The sequence below is a fragment of the Gorilla gorilla genome, chromosome 8 (genome assembly GCF_029281585.2).
Source record: "Gorilla gorilla gorilla isolate KB3781 chromosome 8, NHGRI_mGorGor1-v2.1_pri, whole genome shotgun sequence".
Lineage (NCBI taxonomy): Eukaryota > Metazoa > Chordata > Mammalia > Primates > Hominidae > Gorilla > Gorilla gorilla.
Genome location: NC_073232.2, coordinates 44,685,342 through 44,707,246, shown reverse-complemented (window position 1 = coordinate 44,707,246; position 21,905 = coordinate 44,685,342).

Below are 21,905 nucleotides of genomic sequence, written 5' to 3'. Positions count from 1 at the left end.
TGCTGGAATAACTGGACCATCCACATGCAAAAAAAAAAAAAAAGGATCTAGACACAAATCTTATACTGTTCAAAAAATTAACTCAAAACCGATTAAAGACTTAAATGTAAAATGCAAAACTATAAAACTCCTAGAAGATAACATAGAAGAAAACCTAGATGACCTTGGGTATAGCAATAACTTTTTAGATATGAAACTGGAGGCATAGTCCATGAAAGAAATAATTGATAAGTTGGCCATCATTAGAATTAAAATAAAAACTTCTGCCCTGTGAAAGACACTGCCAAGAGAATGAGAAGACCAGCTACAAACTGGGAGAAAATATTTGCAAAAGACACAGTTGATAAAGGACTGGTATCCAAAATATACAAAGAACTCTTAGAACTCAACAATAAGGAAACACAAACAATGGCCAGGCATGGTGGCTCATGCCTGTAATCCCAGCAATTTAGAAGGCTGAGGCAGGTGGATTGCTTGAGCTCAGGACCTGGGCAACATGGCAAACCCCCAAAATCTCTACAAAAAAATGCAAAAAAAAAAAAAAATTAGCCAGGCATGGTGACATGTGCCTGTAGTCCCAGCTACTCAGGAGGCTGAGGTGGGAGGATCGTTTGAGCCCAGGAGATAGAGGCTGCAGTGAGTCAACTTCGTGCCACCACACTCCAGTCTGGGTGATGGAACTGAAACCCTGTCTCAGAAAGAGAGAAAGAAAGGAAGAAAGGAAGATAGGAAGGAAGGAAGAGAAGAAAGGAAGAAAGAAAGAAAGAAAGAAAGAAAGAAAGAAAGAAAGAAAGAAAGAAAGAAAGAAAGGAAGAGAAAGAAAGAAAAGAAAGGAAAGAAAGGAGAAAGAAAGGAAAGAAGAAAGAAAGAAAGACAGAAAGAAAGAAAGAAAGAAAAAGGGAGAGAAAGAAAGAAAAGAAAAGAAAGAAGAAAGAAAGAAAGAGAGAGAGAGGGAGGGAGGGAGGAAGGGAGGAAGGAAGAAAGGAAGGAAACAACCCATTTTAAAAATGGGCAAAAGACCTGAACAGACACCTCACCAAAGAAGATGTACAAATATCAAATAAGCATATGAAAAGATGTTCAAAATCATACATTATTAAGGAATTGCAAACTAAACCAACAGTAAGATACCACTCCACACCTCTTAGCATGGCAAAAATCCAAAAACACTGACAACACCAAACGCTGGCAAGGATGTAGAGTAACAGAAACTCTCATTCATTGCTGGTAGGAATGGAAAAAGCTACAGCTACTTTGGAAGACAGTTTTGACAGTTTCTTATCAAACTAAACGCACTTTTATCATATATCCAGCAATCGTGCTCTTTGGTATTTACTGAAATGAATTGAAAACTTATGTCTGCACAAAAACTTGCACGTGGCTATTTATAGCAGCTTTATTCATAAGTGTCAAAATTTGGAAGCAACTAAGATGTCTTTGAGTAAGTGAATGGATAAACTGTGATACATTCAAACAATGAAAATATTATTCAGCACTAAAAAAGAATGAGTTATGAAGCCATGAAAAGACATGGAGGAAACTGAAGTGCATTTTTATAAGTGAAAGAAATCAATCTGAAAAGGCCACATATTGTAAGATTCCAGCTATATGCCATTCTGGAAAAGGCAAAACTATGGAGACAGTAAAAAGATCAGTGGGGCCAGGCGCAGTGGCTCACACCTGTAATCCCAGCACTTTGGGAGGCCAAGGTGAGTGGATCAAGAGATTGAGACCATCCTGACCAACATGGTGAAACCCCGTCTCCACCAAAAATACAAAAACTAGCTGGGCTGGTGGTGCGCGCCTGTAGTCCCAGGTACTCGGGAGGCTGAGGCAGGAGAATCACTTGAACCCAGGAGGTGGAGGTTGCAGTGAGCCAAGGTCGCGCCACTGCACTCCAGAATGAGACTCTGTCTCAAAGAAAACAAGAAAAAAAAGAAAAGAAAAAAAGATCAGTGGTTGCTGAGGTTGGGGAAAGGGAGGGATGAACAGGGAGAGCACAAAGGATTTTTAGGAAAGTGAAATTACTTTGCATGATAAAATAATTGTGATTGTGTGTCATTATACATTTTCCAAAACCCCTGGAATGTACAACACCAAGAGCGAAGCCTGCTGTAAACTGTGGACTCTGGGTGATGATGACATGTCATCATAGGTTCATCGATCACAACAAATGTACCACTCTGGAGTGGGATTTTGATGGTGGGGAAGGTGGAAGGGACAGGAGGTATATGGAAAATCTCTGTACCTTCTGCTCAATTTTGCTGTTGAGTCTAAAACTGCTTTCGAAAATAAAGTCTATTTTAAAAAACTATTGCATTAAATATACTTAAATTTGATTCCTGTTTTGATCTTAAATCCATGCAACATGACCCAGTAACATTCCCTCTGACAGGTCATTGGAACTCTATTATTCCTGCTGGGATTATTATTACTAAGTTATTGAATTATCTGTCAGGCACTGTGCTAAGCAGTTGACTCTGATCATCTAATCTGACCCTCATAACGTGCCCTGAGGTCGGAACTGGTGCCCCACTTTATAGATGAAACAACTGATGCCTAGAGAGGTGAGCCGACATGCCCACAGTTACACAGGTGTCAATGATAGAGCTAGGATTTGAACCAAGGTTTGTCTGGGTCCAGAGCCTGAACACCACATGCCATGCAAACAGAACAATAACCATTCATAGTGATAAACACTACATTTTTTTCATCGTGCTCTCATTTGTTTTCATTGTTCCCATTTTAGAAGGTGGACACTAGCCAGAGAGCTGAGGTACCTTGCCCTGCTTAGTTCCTTTGCGATCACACCCTTGTTTCTGGAGCTCTCTCCCCAGTCTCTGGAGTCTCAGAGGTGCCATAGGAGTGAAGGAAAATGTCAAGAATATTACATTTATAATTGAGTAAAACCTGGGGAGAATCGTTAAATCATGATTTAATATTTCCCAAATGGTTCATCGACATTTTAAAGACATGTCGAATTCTACAGCTTGCACATCCTGAGAGTGCAGATGAAAAGTTGGATGTTTATACTGGAGGCGAGCTGCTGAGCGGCACTAAAATGCCAGCAGCACAGATTTGAACCCAGAGCAACACTCCTCACCCTTGCAGTGACCTTTCAAGTTCATTCTATGGGTGAGGCTCAAGTGGGACATGGAGATCCAGATGTGTTTACATAAGCATACTTAATTGCAAAGGTATAAGAACACCTGATTATGACTGATGCCAATCCATTTCTAGATATCAAGTTCCATATGTCTTTCAGTATAAAAACTGACTTCAAAAATATGTGCCTTCCTGGCCGGGCATAGTGGCTCACGCCTGTAATCCCAGCACTTTGGGAGGCTGAGACAGGTGGATCACCTGAGGTCAGGAGTTTGAAACCAGCCTGGCCAACATGGTGAAACCCTGTTTCTACTAAAAATACAAAAATTGGCCAGGCATGGTGGCGGGTGCCTGTAATCCCAGCTACATGGGAGGCTGAGGCAGGAAAATCGCTTGAACCTGGGAGGCGGAGCTTTCAGTGAGCCGAGATTGCACCACTGCACTCCAGCCTGGGCGACGGTGTGAGACTCCATCTAAAAAAAAAAAAAAAGTCCAAAAATATGTGCCTTCCTAGCACCCAGGTCTTGGTTTCCAAATACTGTTTGCCAATAAAAGGAACCAGGACTCCTTGGACAGATGGCTGGTTCCAGGGCTGGTAAGAGATTGTACTAGATGACCCTGGAGGATTTTGTGGGGCCAGAAAGTAAGGTAGTGCAAAAACAAACAAAAATACAAAAAAAACAAAACAAATGAAAAGCAGCAGTATGATTGACATATATGTATATATATGATGGGGCTCATGTCAAAAGAACAGAGGAATCCATCTGCAAGAGTTTTGAAGGGCCAAAGCTGCAACAATTTGAGCAACACAATATATAACAAGAGTACTGAATCCTAACAAATAACGTAGAAGGAATGAGAAATCAAAAGTCACCATTAGGACACACAGTAGGAACGGCTGCAGGCCGGATCCAGCAGTGGAAGGTAAAGTTAGTGGGCAAATCTTCAAGGAGAAGCAGGACACTGCAGAGCCTCCAAGTGTCTCCCCCAAACATATTAATCACTGTGGTAGTTTTAACAGATGTGTATGCATTAATATATACGAAGGTAGAAGTAGAGCTGATGCTTAATTCCTCTATTCTTGAGTGTGGGCTACACTTAGCAACTTGCTTCTAATAATAGAATAAGAAGAGGGGAAAACAGCAACACCGCAGTGGAGAAACCTGGCAGATACGGCTTAGCCCAGCGATCAAGGTTAGCTAAGTCCTGTTGATGTGTGCACCCCTGCTGTGATGTGAAAGAGATCCACAGTGAAACCCACAGTGTTGCACCAGGAGAAACACTGTGAACATTAGCAGGAGCATTAGGGGGAGCTGGGTGCAGAGTGCACAGGAACTCTGTGCTATCTTTGAACCCTTCTGTAAATCTAAAATTATTTTAGAATAAAACATTTTAAAGAAACACATGCCTTGTTCTGGGTTCAGGATCTCCAAAAGGTTGAAATATTGGCCTTAAATGAGGAGAAGAATGTAAAAAAAAAAAAATAGCCAGGCTATTTCAAAAGCAGTAAATCCAATCTTTGGTTCCCTCTGCAATATATACTTTGCATACATGTAACTATGTATCAGTAAAATGGGATCGTGCTATACGCACTGTTTTACAGCCTGCTTTATTAGTAACAAACCATTGCGAGAGATCCATAAGGTTTATCACAAACGTTGCCAGGGACTACAGTTTAGAGGGGCTCTCCAAGACTTTCTGGAAACCTCCTTGTGCTCTGTGGAAGTTCTGTGGCCTCCCCACCCAGCATTGCCCCAGCCCATGTTATAGAGATCAGCAGCCCATAACACAGGACAAAATCCTGGAGATGCTGTCTGGGAGCTGTCCTGAGACCTTCCTGAAAAAAAAAAAAAAAAAGACTCTGAGCCAGAAGTCAGGAGACCTGGCAATGCATCCCTAAGGGAAGCCACGTGCTCTCTCTGAGCCTGTTTCTTCATCTGTGAAATGCAGAGATGATTCCAGGCTTTGCTTCTCTCCCGCGACCCCTGGAGGTTCCAAAGTAGGCTGGCCATGAGGAAAATATGACATCAGCTCTACCTCTGAGCACCAGGATTCAAAACCCTAGTTTGCCCCTTCCTGCCTGGACACCATTAGTGAGTGGTTTAACCTCTGGGCCTCAGTTTCCTCACCTACAAGTGGGGCTGACATCAATACCCACTTCATGGGGAGTGAATGAGCTCTCTTGTGTTCAGAAGGCTGAGCACGGTGCCTGGGAGAAGGTGGTTGCCATCAATGGCAGATACAGTGATAGCTACTTTGGTGTTGACCGAGCGCCCCACAGCAAGCCTGGGGCTTCCCAGCACAGCGGTGTGGCACTCTGTGATGCCAGTGGTGGCGGCAGCCCTGCCTTCTCCTTGGAACCAGCCCCAACTGGCATAGTCTGTGATCCACTCACTTGACGGCCAGCTCCCAGATGGCCCATGTCTCCTGGCCCAAGACCCAGATCCTGTGGCCATCTCAAAGCTGCCAGCGTGGACAGAACGTGGGCTGCCCAGAGAACAGGCCTATGGGGGCCGTGCGCCAGGGCTGGAGAGGGCTGGGGAGGGACAGGCCAACCCCAAACCTCTGCCAGCCTCCCTGGAGATGTCACAGGCTTAGCAGGGGCTGCTTGACACATGTCGGATAAAATAAGAAAAAATAAATAACAATGTTTATAAGAAGATTAGCGAGAAGGCGGCAAAATTTCTCTAGGGAGCCTCCTTGGCTGCATCTCAGAATGACAGCTCCCATTGCCTTATCAGAGACATAATGAGTTGCCAGGATTTGGGGTCATTAAAAATCCTCCTGGGCTGGGCCCCCTCCCTCGCCCATTGCCTTTGATGGTGGAGACAGGGGGCCTCGTGGTGGCTCAGGTCCCCTGCCCCCACTGCGCTGTCTGCCCATCACTGTCCCTGTCCACAGGGGTACAGAGGTGAGATGGTGGAGCCCAGCTTGGCGGAAGTAATGCAACACGACGGCCCAATTTGTGCCCTTGGCCCCTCGGGCAGAGAACTCGTCTCCCTGGTGCGGATTAGGCTCCGTTTTATCTCCGCTTCTTCAGAGACAAAAGGGGGGCTCTGCATAGGCGCATAGCCATGAGGCATCCGCGACTCCAGCCTGTGTTGTGCGGTAAGGAGCCTGCCACCCATATTATCCAATGCCTCGCTTGGCACATGGGGAAACTGAGGTTCGGGCAGAGGCAGTGTACATAGGTTGCAGCATCGTGGGGGCAGAGTCAGGCTTTGAACACAGGTCTCGGGATTCCCAGCCCGAGGTTGGGTGTGTGCTCATGAATGACTGCATGTTTGTACAGGGAGCAGAATGGAGGAGCGCGATGATAGGATGTACAGAAAATTGAATTCAGCGAGAACAAATATGTATTGATCTTCTGCAAAGTGCAAGTCACGGGGAGAGACATGGAGGGGCTCAGAAACAAGGGAGACACAAGCTTCAGCCCCCAGTCCAGCAGGAGGGATGGATGCTAACGCCAGTGTCCAGAGGCCAGTATCTGCCATGCACACGCACAAATCCCCATCCCAGACAGCCTGACCCGTTCCTCCATCCCTATCAGTGCCACAGAGAAAGAGCTCCTGCCTTTAATCACCTCCCTCTTGGTCACAAAGCTTATCTTCAAGGAGCTCAAAGCACTTGTAGTGTATTGATTTTCTCAACCACTCACTGGCCCCACTTCCCTTGAGGGATGAGGAGTTTGGAGGAGAGAGGATTACCCTTGTGTTTCAATTCAGCAAGCTGAGGCTGGGGGCAGCTCCACTGGGTGGCCCCCTATGGCACCACTGGCCCACATGGTACCTTTGTGCTCTTGGTAGATTGTCCCACACTGGAGAGTGTGGCTTGGCGACAAGAGTGAAGCTGGATTCCAGCCCCCATAATCACCCCCTCAGACAAGCAGCTTTGTGCAGTTAACAACCTGCCCAACTGTATGTGGCAGGCTTGCTGTCGAAACTAACTGCCCAGGTTGGTCCTGAGGTCTCTCCCAGACAGACGAGGGCCTCTGGTAAAATGGTAAAAACAGGAGGGTCCTCTTGATTCTGGGAAGAACCCTTAACCCCCTCTGGCATGAGTTTTCTGATGTGTAAACAGGGTGTGATAAGAGGTAGTTGGGCTGATTTGATGAGATGCTAGATGTTTCTACGTTTTAAACTACAAAGTGCTACATAAATATTAATTTTGTTAGAGCTGGTCACCCACATGCTCCTTCTCAGACCTGTACCTGCCACGCTCCAGGGTGTGTCTACCAGGTTTCATCCCAGAAGACCCAGCCCAGCTCAGGTCTCCCCTGTCAGCAGGCTGGGGCCACTAAGCTCACAGAAGCCAGGAAGCTGAAGTCCCTGTGTCATTCTCTATCGTGGCCACACTGAGGAAGGACACGGACAGCTCCCTTTCCCAGGCAGGAAAGCCAGGCCCCTGCCTGCCAGGTCAGGTCCACCCCACCCCCAGCAGTGACCTCCTCAAATCTGCCACCCCTCCTCTCTCAGCCTTTGCTGCCACAGCTCCTCAGCGGTTTCGGCTGGAGGGGATCTGAAATCACTGGGGAGCTGTAGTCCAGTCTTTCCTTCTAGAGTCAGGGCAGTAGAGTAGAGGGAGCATGCGGTCCCACCACGGAGTGAAGACCGGAGCCCAGGCCCTGACCAAGAGCCCTGCTCTTTCTGCAGCTCCGGGGACTCCTCCAGGGCAGGGCCACAAGAAGATGTCACTTTTCTCAGCAGAAATCTGTTTCAGTGTCTTCCAGTCTAATTCCAGAGCTCAGAGTCTCTCTGCTTACTTTAGCCCAGGCCTGAGGCATTGCAGAGGGCTCTGGGATGTTCCCAGAGACTCAAACCTGGGCTTCCACTGTGGGGGAAGGAAGGACACCCCAGGCTCAGAACAGGTAGATGGGCTGGCCAAATCCCCATTCAGGACTGGGGTCAGCCAGCTGCATCTCACTCAGGCCTGGTCTCTGTTGACGCAGCTTGCTTCATCACAGACCCAGGCAAGCCCCTCCAGGACCCCCACGCCCAGCTGGGATGGCCAAAGCAATGCAGCCACCTGGGGACACTGAGGATTTCAGGGCTGCTGGGTGGTTTCCTTTCTGCAGCTGTAGCTCACAACCCCTGGCTCTCTGGTGGCCTGGGGCAGCCAGCCTGGCCCTCAGCCCTGGTGCTGGGCCCTATGCCGGCTCTCCATCAGCCATGAGGGGTTTCAGTGCCATGCTCACCAGCAATCACAGAATGGCAGAGTTAGCATATAATTTACTTTTGAAAAATAAATTAGAGTTGATTCAAGGCCACCCCTGGAATGCTGCCCCTCTCAACTGCTTGCATTCTGATGCTAACACGGGAGACCTTGATAATAGCGATAATAAGCAATAGCTGGTATTTATGGGGTACTTACCCCGTGCCAGTCACTACGCTGAGTGCTCTGTCTGCAGGATCTTGACTCTTCCTCTAACAATGCTGAAAGGCAGTGACTACTGCTACCCCCATTCTTCAGATGGGAACACAGTCTCAGAGGCATCGCCCTTGCCAGCAGCTGCAACAGGGTTGGACCCAGGCCTCTCAGTCACTGGGTGGAGTCCAGGAAGACTCCAGAAACTGTTTCTGACCCAGTGCCACAGTGTGCGCTGCACTTGGGAGGGTCACCGTGCTGGAGGTCTTGATAGAAGGCCCGGCCCCCCTGCAGTTCCCTGGGCAGTGCCAGAGTCCGGGGAGCCCCTCCATGGTGGAGCCCCTGCCTCCTCTCCAGAGCCTTTTGCTCCCTATCTGTTTCAGCCCCTCAAATACTGTCTTCCTTCCCTCTTCTTCCCCCATGACAACACGAGTCATGGCCTGCACGGCGGGCTTTGCGTATCTGCTTGAGAGAGACCAGCTGACAAGTTCTGTTCTGTTTGGGGATCCAAAGCTCATTAACTTCACAGAACATTCTAGCTGCTTTGGTCTGGTGGGACAGGCACAGGTGGGGTGCGTTCCAGGAGACAGTGGACATGTGGAAGGCCTGAGCTTCACCACTCTCTCCCTCCCACCCCCACCAGGGCCTGAAAGCACTTTTCTCTTTCCAGGGCTTCCAGGGAATTGCTTATCTTAATTTACGTGGGGAAACTGAGGCTGTTTTCCCTGCAGTCCAGTGCCTCCTCCTCTTTGTCCTAGAGATGCCCAGAGAAAACCCTGGCCCCTACATTTCTCAGGGCTGGGGAGGAGAGAGAGGCAACAGAGGACATAGAGCTGGGAGCATTTGTTTTTCCTCCGCAAGGCAACTCATTTGTTTAGGCAAATGAGCTGGAGAGGGGAAGACACCGCTGGAGACCAGCAGTGATTAATTACAAAGGAAATGAGTGGCCAGCACAGCCAGGGCTTGGGGTGGGAGACAGGGACAGGAGGGTGGGCTTGGGGCTGGCTTGGCAGCACCAGGGCCCAGGGAGGCCTGAACAAGTGCAGGCTGAGCTCAAGGAGTACCTGCCTGGCGGACCAAGGGACACAGGGGCCAGCCTCCAGGAGGCAGAGAGGACACACTCACACAGAGCAGGCGAGACCCGAGGCTGAGAGGAGGAGGCAGGAGGGTGTGCAGGGAGCCCGGACATTTCCTTCCAGGATGTCCTCTTGCTGCCCACCCAGGTCCCAGGCCACCAGCATCTCCTCCAGGTCCTGCCTTGTCCAGATGCTTCTCTTGACTTTACATCTAGCTTTGCCCCATCCAGCATTGTCACGCTACTCTCACTTAGATCCCAGGCCCTCTTGTGCCATTCCCTGACAAATGATATTAGAAGGATAATGTGAGGCCGGGCGAGGTGGCTCACGCCTGTAATCCCGGCACTTTGGGAGGCCAAAGCGGGAGGATCCTTTGAGCTCAGAAGTTCAAGACCAGCCTGGGTAACCCCATCTCTACAAAAAAATACAAAAATTAGCCAGGTGTGGTGGTGTGCACCTGTAGTCCCAGATACTCGGGAGGCTGAGGTGAGAGGATGTTTTGAGCCCAGGAGGCAGAAGATGCAGTGAGCTGAGATCGTGCCACTGCACTGCAGCCTGGGCGACAGAGACCCTGCCTCAAAAATAAAAATAAAAGGATAATATGGCAAGGGGCACATCAGGGTTAAGTAAGAACAGGGAATAAACACTCGTTCAATCAATGACTTCTAGTGGCAAAAATAAATGACCTGGCAGCTCACACTAGGGGGTCACAGTCTTGGGTGTTGCTCTCAGCTCTCACCCCACATGGGGTTGAGCAGAGGAGTTAGGGAGTTTAACTGCCTCATTCGTAGACCAAAGGCCAGAGAAGGGCTGTGGTTTGTCCCCAGTCGTGTAGCTTATCTGTGGTAGAGACAGGAGTGGATTTGGTCTACTGATGCCCATCAGGACTCTTTGCATATTCTCTTAGAGTGCCTCCTTCTGGAAACTTCCTGCAGAGCATGCTTGGCCGCTGTCCCCTTAGAAAGCCACCTAGCTCCCCCTGCAATTCCTGCTTGGGGAGCCTTAGTTATTGCATCCATCCCATGGGTATCGACGAGTGTCTCCCGTGGGGTGCCCCTTTGACTCCAGCTCAGTCCAACTTACATTTCCACCCCTCCCCAAGAGGCAGCAGGTTTCTTCTCCAGTTCTTTGCAGCACTCTGGCCCTTGCAGGGTTAAATCCAGCAGCTCCTCCCTCACTCCCCACTAATGACAAGCTTCCCTCCACGTGATGGGACACTGGCTAAGAATAGAGTTTACCACTTCTGGGCTCTGCTCGGAAACGCTGCCATGACACAAGAGTTTTCCATGTCTGCCGCTCCTCCGTGTCCCAGGTCCAGGGCCCTGGAGCCTCCTCCTCAGCCTCACCAGGCCATGAGGCTGAAGGCCAGCACCATGTCAGCCTGCTTCTGAAGCCCAAATGGGGCCCAGGAGGAGTAAACAAGGGGGAACTCGCCACCTCAGAAAACCTGGTGATTTGGACTATTTGAACAGACACTATTGAGAGTCCCTCTGCGTGCACGAGGACCACCCGAGTGCCCTTTGTGCATCGGATCCTCTCAGCCCATTGCTCGGCAGAGGCAATTGAGTCAGAGAGGCAAGGGACATGTCTGAGGTCCCCCAGCTGCTAAATGGAGGAGCCAGGATTTGACCCCAGGGCTCGTTCCTTTCGTGGAGGCAACACCCACAAAGTGAAACTGGGTTTCCTTTTCACCTCTCCACTGCCCAGTTGCAGCCTCCTTACTGCCCTTTCTCCATCCCACCCCAACACTTGCCAGTGACCCTGACAATGAAGGCCAGGTCTGGTCGACAGCAAGACCATAGAAACCTTGTCTGGGCGGATGAACATTTTCATGGTGGTGGTGTGTGCTAGGCGGTTAGGAGCACAGACTCCAATTGCAGATTAGCTGGGTTGGAATCCTGGCTCTACCACTTAGAGCTGTGTAACTTTGGGTGAGTTATTTCACCACTCCGTGACTTATTTTACTCAGTTGACAACTGTAAAATGGGAGCGTTCTAGGTTGTGAGGATTAACAGAGGGCCCCACGTCTCTGTGCTCTGTTACTACTGCTTGGCTGGCAGAATGAGGGTACACAGTGTCAAGTCCCTGTGTGGTAGTGGTGCACAGAGAGGGGCTGGCCAGGCACAAACAAGCCTCCTTCTCCAAGCTTCCTGGATGACTGGGCAGTAGCAGCCAGTGTGTGTGTGTGTGCGTGTGTGTGTGTGTGTGCCTGACTGTGTACATGCACCTGTGAGCATGGTTGGATACTTAGACTCCTAGAATGAGAAGAGACCCCGGGGGGTCACATCCTATCTCCCCTCTACTGCCACACCCAGTTCAGAAATCCCCTCCACATCATTTCTGACCTGTGTTCCCTCAGGCCTCACTCACCTGCCTCCCATGACAAGAAGCATGTCCCCTCCAAAGGCAGCCTGTCACCTACTGAGAGGCCCTGGCTCTTAGAAGGAACTTCCCTGTGCCTTCCTTCCTCCCTTCACCTGAGGGCCCCAAGTCAGTGCAGGCTTGCTGGCAAGGAGGAAGGGTCTGAGCGAAGCCCCTGCCTCTCCCAGGAACCCATCCTGGGTCACCCCGGCCCACCAAACTGTCTCCCTCCTCTGACTTTCCCACTGATAGAAACTGTCTCCCCTTAAGAACGTTTCTGTTTCTCACCAGGTCTCCTGTCACATGGGTCCTGTTTCCCCAGCCAGACAAGGAGCCTCACGAGGACAGAGGCCTGCCTTCTTCCTCACACCCTCGGCCCTGAGTGAGAAGAGAAAGAGAGAGAGAGAGAGAGAGAGTGCTTAGAACAGTGCCTGGCCCGTGATAAGCAGGTGCCAGCTATTATAATAAGAAATACTGTTGTTACTCTTCTTATTTCCATCATCATAACCTCCATCCCCATCTGCCATGGTCTCCCAAGTGGCATAAATCAGTGCGCCCCAAGGTGAGCTCGCATCCTGCCCCTCATTCAGCCAGGCGGGCAACAATAGGGGTGGAGCTATGGGGCCCTCCCCACTTGCCAGGTCCCGTTCTAAGCATCAGTCCTCGCCCCTGAGAATACTTCCATTTCACAGATGAGTAGACTGAGGCACAAAGTGGTGAAATCACTTGCCCGAGGTGGGCGGCTGTAGTGGCAGAGCCGGCAGGCCGTAGCTAGAGTCCGTGCTTATAACCACATCTCTCTCCACCACTGCAAGTGCTCAGAGAAAGGTTTGACCCTCGGGAGACCATGTGTAAGCAAGACAGAGGTGCATCCAACACTTAGGGCCGGTTCTCCAACACTGAGTCTCCTGAGCCTGGACTGGAATTGAGCTGTCATTGGGCTCATCCTCCTGCCCCAATCCTGGTAAAAGTCCTGGAAGTCCAAAGGGAGCCTTTGGAACAGGGTGACTTTGTCATGTGTCCCCTGCCTCCCTGGGGGAGGTGTGAGAGGGAGGGGAGTTCGATGAGTGGGAATGTGTCAATGTCGCTCCTAGGTGAGGAGATTAAGACCTTCCTGGGAAAGCAGAAACAGTCCAGCTCTGGAAACATGTTCCCCATCACACGGTGACAGCCTGCACCCGACCTACAGACACTGCTCTACCAGCGCCATCAGCCAGCCCAGAACGCGCACACACCCACACACGTGTGGGTGATATTAAAGTCATATTTTTGGTTGCTGGGGAGGCGCGGTCGTCACTTCCCCTGCCCCAGGCAACCCGCTGCCAGCTCCCCTTTTACTTCCCCACCCCACCGTGGAGTGCTTGCCGTTTGTATTTATATAGATAAATCGGCCGGGCTAATTAAAGTTCTCTTGCTGGAGAGTGAGGGAATTAATAAAAGAACTTGGAATGGAGCCAACTAAAAGCTGGAGCGCTCAGAGCTGCAGCCAGGACCCACTGCACAAAGGAGGCCGGAGGATCCAGCAGACATGAGAGATGCCTGGACCGGCCCACTCCCACCTTCCTCAGGGAAAGCCAAGGATGCTCAGGGGCCCCAGGAATGAAGATGCAGGCTGCAGACACTCACTGTGTGTCTTGTGCTACGATGCCACATACATGCGTTCTCTTACCCTCAGGAGGTGTGGCTGCAGCTCTGAGTACTTGTGGTGGCAGGGAGAGATGTGGTTAGAAGCATGGACTCTAGCTACAGCCTGCCAGCTCTGCCATTGCAGCTATGCCACCTCGGGCAAGTGATCTGAACGCTCTATGCCTCAGTCTACTCATCTGTAAAAGGGAAGCATTATCGGGTGCAAGGATTGATGTTTAGAACAGGACCTGGCAGGTGGGGAGGGCCTCGTAGCTCTGCCCCTGTTGTTGCCCGCCTGGCTGAATGAGGGGCAGGATTGTGAGGTCCCCATGGAGTGCACTCACTTATACCATAGGGGGGCCATGGTAGATGGGGATGGAGATTATGATGATGGAAATAAGAAGAGTAACAACAGTATTTCTTATTATAATAGCTGGCACCTGCTTATCACGGGCCAGGCACTGTTCTAAGCACTCTCTCTCTCTCTTTCTCTTCTCACTCAGGGCCGAGGGTGTGAGGAAGAAGGCAGGCCTCTGTCCTCGTGAGGCTCCTTGTCTGGCTGGGGAAACAGGACCCATGTGACAGGAGACCCGGTGAGAAACAGAAACGTTCTTAAGGGGAGACAGTTTCTATCAGTGGGAAAGTCAGAGGAGGGAGACAGTTTGGTGGGCCGGGGTGACCCAGGATGGGTTCCTGGGAGAGGCAGGGGCTTCACTCAGACCCTTCCTCCTTGCCAGCAAGCCTGCACTGACTTGGGGCCCTCAGGTGAAGGGAGGAAGGAAGGCACAGGGAAGTTCCTTCTAAGAGCCAGGGCCTCTCAGTAGGTGACAGGCTGCCTTTGGAGGGGAAATGCTTCTTGTCATGGGAGGCAGGTGAGCGAGGCCTGAGGGAACACAGGTCAGAGATGATGTGGAGGGGATTTCTGAACTGGGTGTGGCAGTAGAGGGGAGATAGGATGGGACCTGCGGGTCCCTTCTTATCCTAGGAGTCTAAGTATCCAACCATGCTCACAGGTGCATGCACACAGGCAGGCACACACACACACACACAGGATTAAAAAAGAAAGTGGGATAAACACCTTTTGGAGCGATGGCTTCTCGTGGGCCAAAATAATGCAAAATAAAGATTCTGTTTAGTTGTGTTGCATAGGGAAGAGGCCTTGCCATGAGCAAAAATACCTCCTTCTCTGAGCATCCCAGATAACTGGGCAGGAGCAGCTTTCAGGCTGCCAGGTCAGGCCTCCACCCTTCAGACCGGAGACCCAGGGGCCGCAGTGCCAGGATCCTCCCAGCTGGGCTCCCAGCAATATTTTCGGTGCCCACAGCTTCCAGGACAGGCCATTTCCTCCTGCCTAATGAGTCAGCTGCCAATCCCTGCCAGAGGCCTGGGGAATTGCTTGCGAAATAAGTCCCGACTAATCCCTGTAGTTGGGAGTCAGGGATGCGGGCTCTCCAGGACAGAGCAGGCCTGGGGTTGTTGGGATGATGCCCCATCCTGTCTCCTGGCCTCTTTCCCACCAGTCAGGCTTCAGTGACCCCTAGTGTCCCTGCTGCCCTCCAGAAAGGCCGCCTGCTGAGCTGTATTCCCCACAACACCTCCCTTTGCACTCCCTAAACCTTTGTCTGCAGAAGGCAGGGAACCAGTGGGAAGCACTCTACGTCGGGGCAGGGACCCCTGGACAGTGCCTGCCCTGTTGCTGGGTGGCTGTGTCCAGCCCTGTCTACAAGAACTGGGCTCTTCTCTAGGAGCCACCTTGTAGCTCAGCCCTTTGGGATTCCAAAATCAACTCCCAAAGGGCCAAGAAGGAAAAGCCACCATTGCAGGTCTGCATTTATTTACCCAGAGGAGCCAACTGGTTCAGAAACGTCAGTCCCGTGAAGTCTTGGACTCGAGCTCAGATTTCTCCTAAAGCTCCCAGAAGCTTCCTCAGCCCTACAGAGGGGAGAATGGTGTGGGCCGAGTTCCTGAATCCCCAGGGTTCCCCCAGTCTGTCCTCAACACAGTGAGGCTCCTCACCCCCAGAAGCCCAGTCCCCCAGGAGGGGCACACAGCCCTCCCTGTCAGTCACAGGGTCCCACGTCCTAACCCGCCCTCCCTCCCATCACGTAGGCCTCAGCTCACCCATGCTGTCCCTCACCATCTGCTCAGAAGCAGCCACCCTGCTGCCCACCTTAATGCTATAAGCCTTTTCTTGTGTCTTCACAGCACTTGTCTTTATCTGAAACTTCTCTATTTGGTTGTGGTGTTGTGGTCTGTTTCCTCCAATGAGAAGGAAAGCTGCTCATCTGTTCACTGCCACAGCCTCAGCACCTGGCTCCCGAGGAATTCTGTAAATGAGTAGGTAAGTAAATGAGTGGATAGACATATGGAGGAAGCCCCTGAGGAGATGGCCACCAGCGCAGCCTGCAGAGGCAGGGGTCAGGCCGGCCAGGCAGAGGCCAGGGCACCCCAGGAAACAGCTGGGCCTGTTGGAGCTGGGCCCTGGGCCTGCCACCTCCTGTTTGTCAGCCCCTGCGGGTGATGGCCAGGTCCCCTGAGCCCTAAGAGAATAGGGAAACTGGGTGGGGGCAGTCGGAGGAGGAAGGATGAGCCACATCTAGCTTTGGGACAATGAGAAAGCGAAGGCCACAGGAAGAAGCAGAGGAGGACAGGAAAGGTGTGAAGGACCATCACTCATCAGCGGGACGGCTGTCCAGGTGGCTCTCCAGGCGGCGCATCCTTCCCGTTATCTCAGCGCCATGACACCAGGAACACCCCTCCCTCCGGGCCAGCGCTATGGCCCCCGCTGCTGGAAACCTTGGAGACTGGGGAGCTCATTTAGTCCTAACCTCCATTGTGCCTGGGCCAGAAGGTGAGGCACAGAGAGGGCCAGGGACTTGCCCAAGGTCACAGAGCAGACGTGGCTCTCCTCACACCCCAGCCCATGGCAGGGATGTGCACATCAACACCCCGACCTCAGCCCACCACCCCTGCTCACTGCCAGCCCCGGCAGAACCCCGCTCAGGCACCAGCCACCTATTTCTAGGCAGCACTTTCTGTCCAGGGCCTGGTGTCTGAGCCACAAAGCCTAAAAATAAAAAAAGACAGATTGTCCACTTCTGCTGTAATTACTGCCTAAAAAGACCCAGTGGGGAAAAAAAGAGGAGGAATGAAGGGGAAAAAATCCCAGAGCTGAGCATCCATCACAGGCAGACAGGCACTAGAAGGGAGGGTCTGTGGGCACAGCAAAGGGGCTCTCAGGTCTCCTGTCCCCAGCCCTCCCTCTCAGCTTGCTGAGCAAGCAGGCCCTGGCCACTGCCACCAGCCCCTTGGACTAGATGGAGATAGAGCAGGCCACGTGGGGGAGCTGGGCCAGCTTGGCTGCTCCCAGCTGTGTAACCATCACCAAATGGCAGTCTTTGCTTGGAACTCAGTTTTTTTCACCTGTACAATGGGGTTATTCATTTACTCAGCTTATATTGAGTGTCTACTGTGTGCTGGAGAAGCCATTGGAAAGAAGAAGGACAAACCGTCTGTTCTCACGGAACGTATGTCTGTGCATGTGAGAGCAGCGTTACGTCCTCAAGCGGCAGGGAAAAAGCCCCTCTAGCTTGGGGGACAGGGCAGGCCTGAAGAACCAGGGCAGAAGCCTCTCGACAAAGGAAACCCATAGGCAGGAAGGGACCAGGCATGCTCAGGAGACAGTGAGAAGGAAGGCCTCTGTGTCTGGGGCCCTGTGCATGAGCTGGGAAAGAGGGGCTGTTTGTAGAAGCAGCTGGGTCAGATCCAGGAGAGCCACGTAGGCTCCAGGGAGGAGTTGGCCTGTTATTCTAGGTGCCATGGGAAGTCACTGGAGGGTGCTAAGGATGGGAGTGACGTGCCCTGACTCAGGTATATTGAGGGGGGTTATTCCTACAGTCATGAGGAGAAATGGCAGCGGCCTGGACGGGGGCGAAGGCAGTGACAATGGAGAGGAGAGGATGGTTTGGAGCTATACCTCAGAAATCGAGCCACAGCCTTGTGATGGATGGGATGTGGTGGAGGTGGGGAGAGAGGAACTGAGGATATCCACCAGGTTTGGGCTAAGCAGTAGGGTGGATGGCAGTGCCCGTGACCAAAAGGCGGAGGCTCTTTCCATTGAGTGGTGATGGGTGCGCTGAAAGTTCGTTTTGACTAGGATGACTTTAAAGGCTGCATGGGGATGCGTCCATGTGAATACACTGGGCAGGTGTTATAGAAATGAATGTGGAGTTAAGTGTCGTGGCTTGAGCTGCAAATCAAGTTTGGAAGCCTTCACGGAGGGGGTGGTCTTTAAAACCATGACACTGTGTGAGCTGATCTGGGAGGAGAGTGGCTGGGATAGAGGAAAAGGATGAAACTGTGTGAGCTGATCCAGGAGAAGTGTGGCTGGGATAGAGGAGAAGGGCTTGGACTGGGGCCTGGTGCTTCCCAACACTGAGAGGCTGGGCAGGGGAAAATCCACAAGGATCACCCAGGAGGCAGTGAGGCAGGAGGAGGACCAGAGCAAGAAGCCAAGGAAGACTGCCCCAGAAGGAGGGAGTGGTCAACTGAGCAGGACACTGCTGGACATCAGAGATCATGAGGACAGCAGCGGGAGCATTGGGTGGGGCAACCTCCAGTGACTGGAGATCTCGACAAGAACCCACATTCACTGCAGTGGGAGAGGAGAAGGAGGAGCGGGGATTAGGAGCCAGAGATTCCAGAGATGACTGCAGGCGACGTGCTGCTGTCCAGACAGTGGAAGGGGAACCCAGGGCCAGTGGAGAGCTATTGTTAGGGGGAGGAGCAGAGCACCTGCAAAGGCCAAAGAGAATGAGCCAAGGGCAAGAAAGAGACTTGTGGAGCCAGAGAGAGAGGGCAGCACTGGAGGTGGAGGCTGGGAGGAGCAGGGGAGTCACGGAAGGCGGTGAATGGGACGCTGAAGCCGGGAGGGGTGGAGATGAGCATCTTTCTTGGGCTGTCAAGGAGTCCAGGGGTGAAGGTGCTGAACATATTGGGTCCCAGGGACAGCAGGGCCTGAAGGAGGGGACAGACTGTGGCCGCTCCTGCCACACTCAGGATCCAGGCTGCTGTGCTGGGACTCTGGGCCCAGGAGGCCACTAGGATAGTCCTGGGTACACAGCTGGTTCTCTGGGAGCTGAGGAAGGGGTGGGAGCCAACAGGAATGACAGAGTCTAGGTCAGGGAGGGCAGAGGCAGGATGCCTGGGGCCAGGTGTGCCAGAGTGCCTGGAGCAAAGCCGGACAGCGCCACTTCTTACTGGCGGACCTGTGGGAAGACCACCGAACTCTTCTGAGGCCGCCCTTCAGCCTCACCCAGCTTTACTCTCCATTGCTGGGGCACTGACTCCTGCAGGCTGTGTCTCCCAGGCCCTGGCTCAGCTGCCTTCCAACCATGAGAGGCACAGGGGGAGGCTGAGGGCTGGAGAAAGGGAAGCCCGGGGCTTCTCCCCTCCCTCTCTGCCTTGGGCAGTAGGCCCCACAGCAGCTGTCTTCTCTGTGACTCCAGCTCCACAAAACAAACCCATGAGACTCCAACTCTCCTTGCATCCCTCCAGTATAGGGTGGCGGTGGCCTCGTGCCATCGCTAATCTGTTTTAAAGGCTGCATGGGGATGCGTCCATGCGAATTTGCCTCTCAGCTCCTCCATCACCTGTGAAATGGATTTCCTGCACATAACTCCCCTGTCTTTTCTGCCTCTTTTCCTAGTTAGAACCAGACTGGAACAACAAATAGTGTGGCTTCCTAGCTTGCTTCTTCACCTGTACCAAGTGGACAGCACCTCCCTCAGCGTTGTCCTGAGGAAGAAATTTGGCAATGGATTCAAACATGCAGCGCTGGCTCAACACACACAGAGTGAGGGCTAATGGATGCTGGAGGAAGACAGGAGTTCAATGTGCACTCATTTCACGCCGATTTCTTCAGGTCCTGGTCTGTGATGCGTGCTGGGGACATAGCCAAAATCCATCCCTGGCCCTGGCTTTTGGGTCTCAGCACCTGGAAGAGCAGGCAGCCACGGAGCAGCAACACCAGCTATGATAGACACAGCAGGAGGACCCTTACCTGCAAGCTGCAGTGGGGTGGGGACTTCAGAAGAGGCCACTTGGGAGCTGGCCATGTGGGGGGAGCAGACTTTGCGCTCCTGGAGAGCAGGGACTGTGCATCTGTGCTCACTTCCCAGTGCTGTGGCACAGGGCAATGACGCCAGGACAGATAATGCCACATGCGGCTGCTCTTCGCAGAGTGCTCCCCGCCAGGCACTGGGCTCAGTGCTCTCCCTGCAGGCCTTCTCTCAGCCACGATCCGGGCCCTGGTAGGTAGGTGCTATTGTCATTCCCACTTCTTATGGATGGGGATTTAGGTGCTCAGGGACTGCATGACAACCAGGGTGTGGGATTAAGAGTCAGCTTAGAAATCCAGGGGCAGAGTCTGCCTTGGGCACAAATGCCTTCAAAGCCAGGTGGGAATGGTGGCTGCCAGGGTCCCACCAGTGTGCCCTGGGCGACTCCAGGCTGCATTCGCATCCTGATCTGTGTCAGTGATGCTCCTTGGCACTGGGCATGCACAACTTACAGGAAGGGAGGGTGGGAGGGAGGGGTCTCTTCAGGTGGGGTTGGGAGTGCCCCATAGCGGTCAAGGCTGAACTGCTCCAGTGTGGGAAGGAGGCAGAGCCACACTAACTAGTGCCTGGGGAGATCCAGTCCGTGCCCCTTGGTCTTGGGGGTCAGAAGGCTGGAGTGACAAATGACCAAGCCATCAGAGTGTCCCTTGCAATGGGCTTTTCCCACTGTTGGCCCCTAAGCTGGTTAACAGAGCCACAGCAGAAACTGTGCCTGACCCTGCACTGACAAATTCTGGAAACTCCACAGCCTCGGAAGGTGGTCAAACAACAAAACCACTCCTTCCAGCCCCAGGGCATTCAAGATACTATCTTTGTGGCTTTCTGCTCATGATTTTCATTACAAATAAGCAGTGCTCAGTAAAAGCTTTCAATACCTTATAGCTCCTCTGTGGGCCTCCATTTCCTCATCTGTAAGATAGGCCTATTTAATTCTCCTGTTCTGCCTCCACTCTGGGGCTGCTGACAGGGTCAGATCACAAGAGGTGCCTGGAAACAGGCTGGGAGCTGAAGCGGGGCCCCAAGTGCACTCCATTCTGCTCTCCAGGACTCTGTCTTGTTCCTCTCTATGTCCATCTCCTCTCAGTTCCCCCACAGAACTGCAGTGAGTATCAGCCGCATGCAAGTCACCCAGCTTTTCTCTGCCTCAGTTTCCCATTCCGTTCACTGGAGAGAGGGCCCCATCTCTGTTTCTCCAGATGCAGCCAGAATTCAATAATGGGTACAGAGGATATCAAGCCCCAGGAAGCAAACAAGGGGCGATTAGTAAGGGGCTGGCAGGTTCGCTCTGCATTCATAGCAGGCGTGGCTCCCCCTGGAGTTGTGGGAGGTGGCAGAGCTGGGGCCGGGGTTCTCTCTGAGCTGCCCAGTAGGAGAGATGCTCTTGCTGCAGTCACAGCCCAAATACAGCAAGACTGCACCGCCTCACCCCTCCCCACCTCCCAGAGGGTGCAGCTAAGGACAAGGCAGGCCTGTCTCTGAGCCAGTGCTCCATCCCCAGGCCCCTGCTGCTCTACCTAGTGATGAATGGGCTGGGCACACGGTGTCAAGCAGGGGATGGCTTTAGAGCCGCCGACATTTTTCAGCCCAGGATCTGGCCCTCTTCCAGGAAACCTGGTCCTCTGGGCTGTCCCCACTGTGCCCCCATCCTCAGCAGTGCCAGCCCATACTTGACACACAGTAGCCCTTCCCTGGACAGAGCCAAGAGGCTTTTAGAGCTGAAAGCACCCTTAGAAATTATCAAGCCCCAACTTCTACATGTTTAAGAGAACCTGAAGCCCAGAACCCTTGCCACGGAGGCTGCCTGCACTTTCCAGCTGGGCTTTGTCCTGTTCTTTCCTGCTGCCTCAGCAAGTCCAGTCCTGGGTCACCTTCCAGGAGGCACAGCTGCTGTTGTTTAGACAAGGGCTCCCAATGCAGCCCACCACATGGATGGGTAAAAATGAAATGTCTCATCAAATCCTCACACAACCCCATGAGCTGGTCCTATTATTAGCCCAATTCTATAGATGAGGAAACCGAGGCTCTGGGAGGTTCAGTAACTCGGCTGAGACCACACAGTGGAGTGACGCATCCAGCAGCCCAGCCCATGTCTGCCGGCCTCTGCGACGGTGGCCCCACATGGCTGAGGCATAGGGGAGCCTGGGCTGAGGGCTGCAGTAGCTGCTGGGTCTTCATCTTCCTCCTAAATAACCATTTTTTAAAAAGACCTGCTCTATGCCAGGCCTGACACCAGACCCTGGGGTGTCAGTGACAA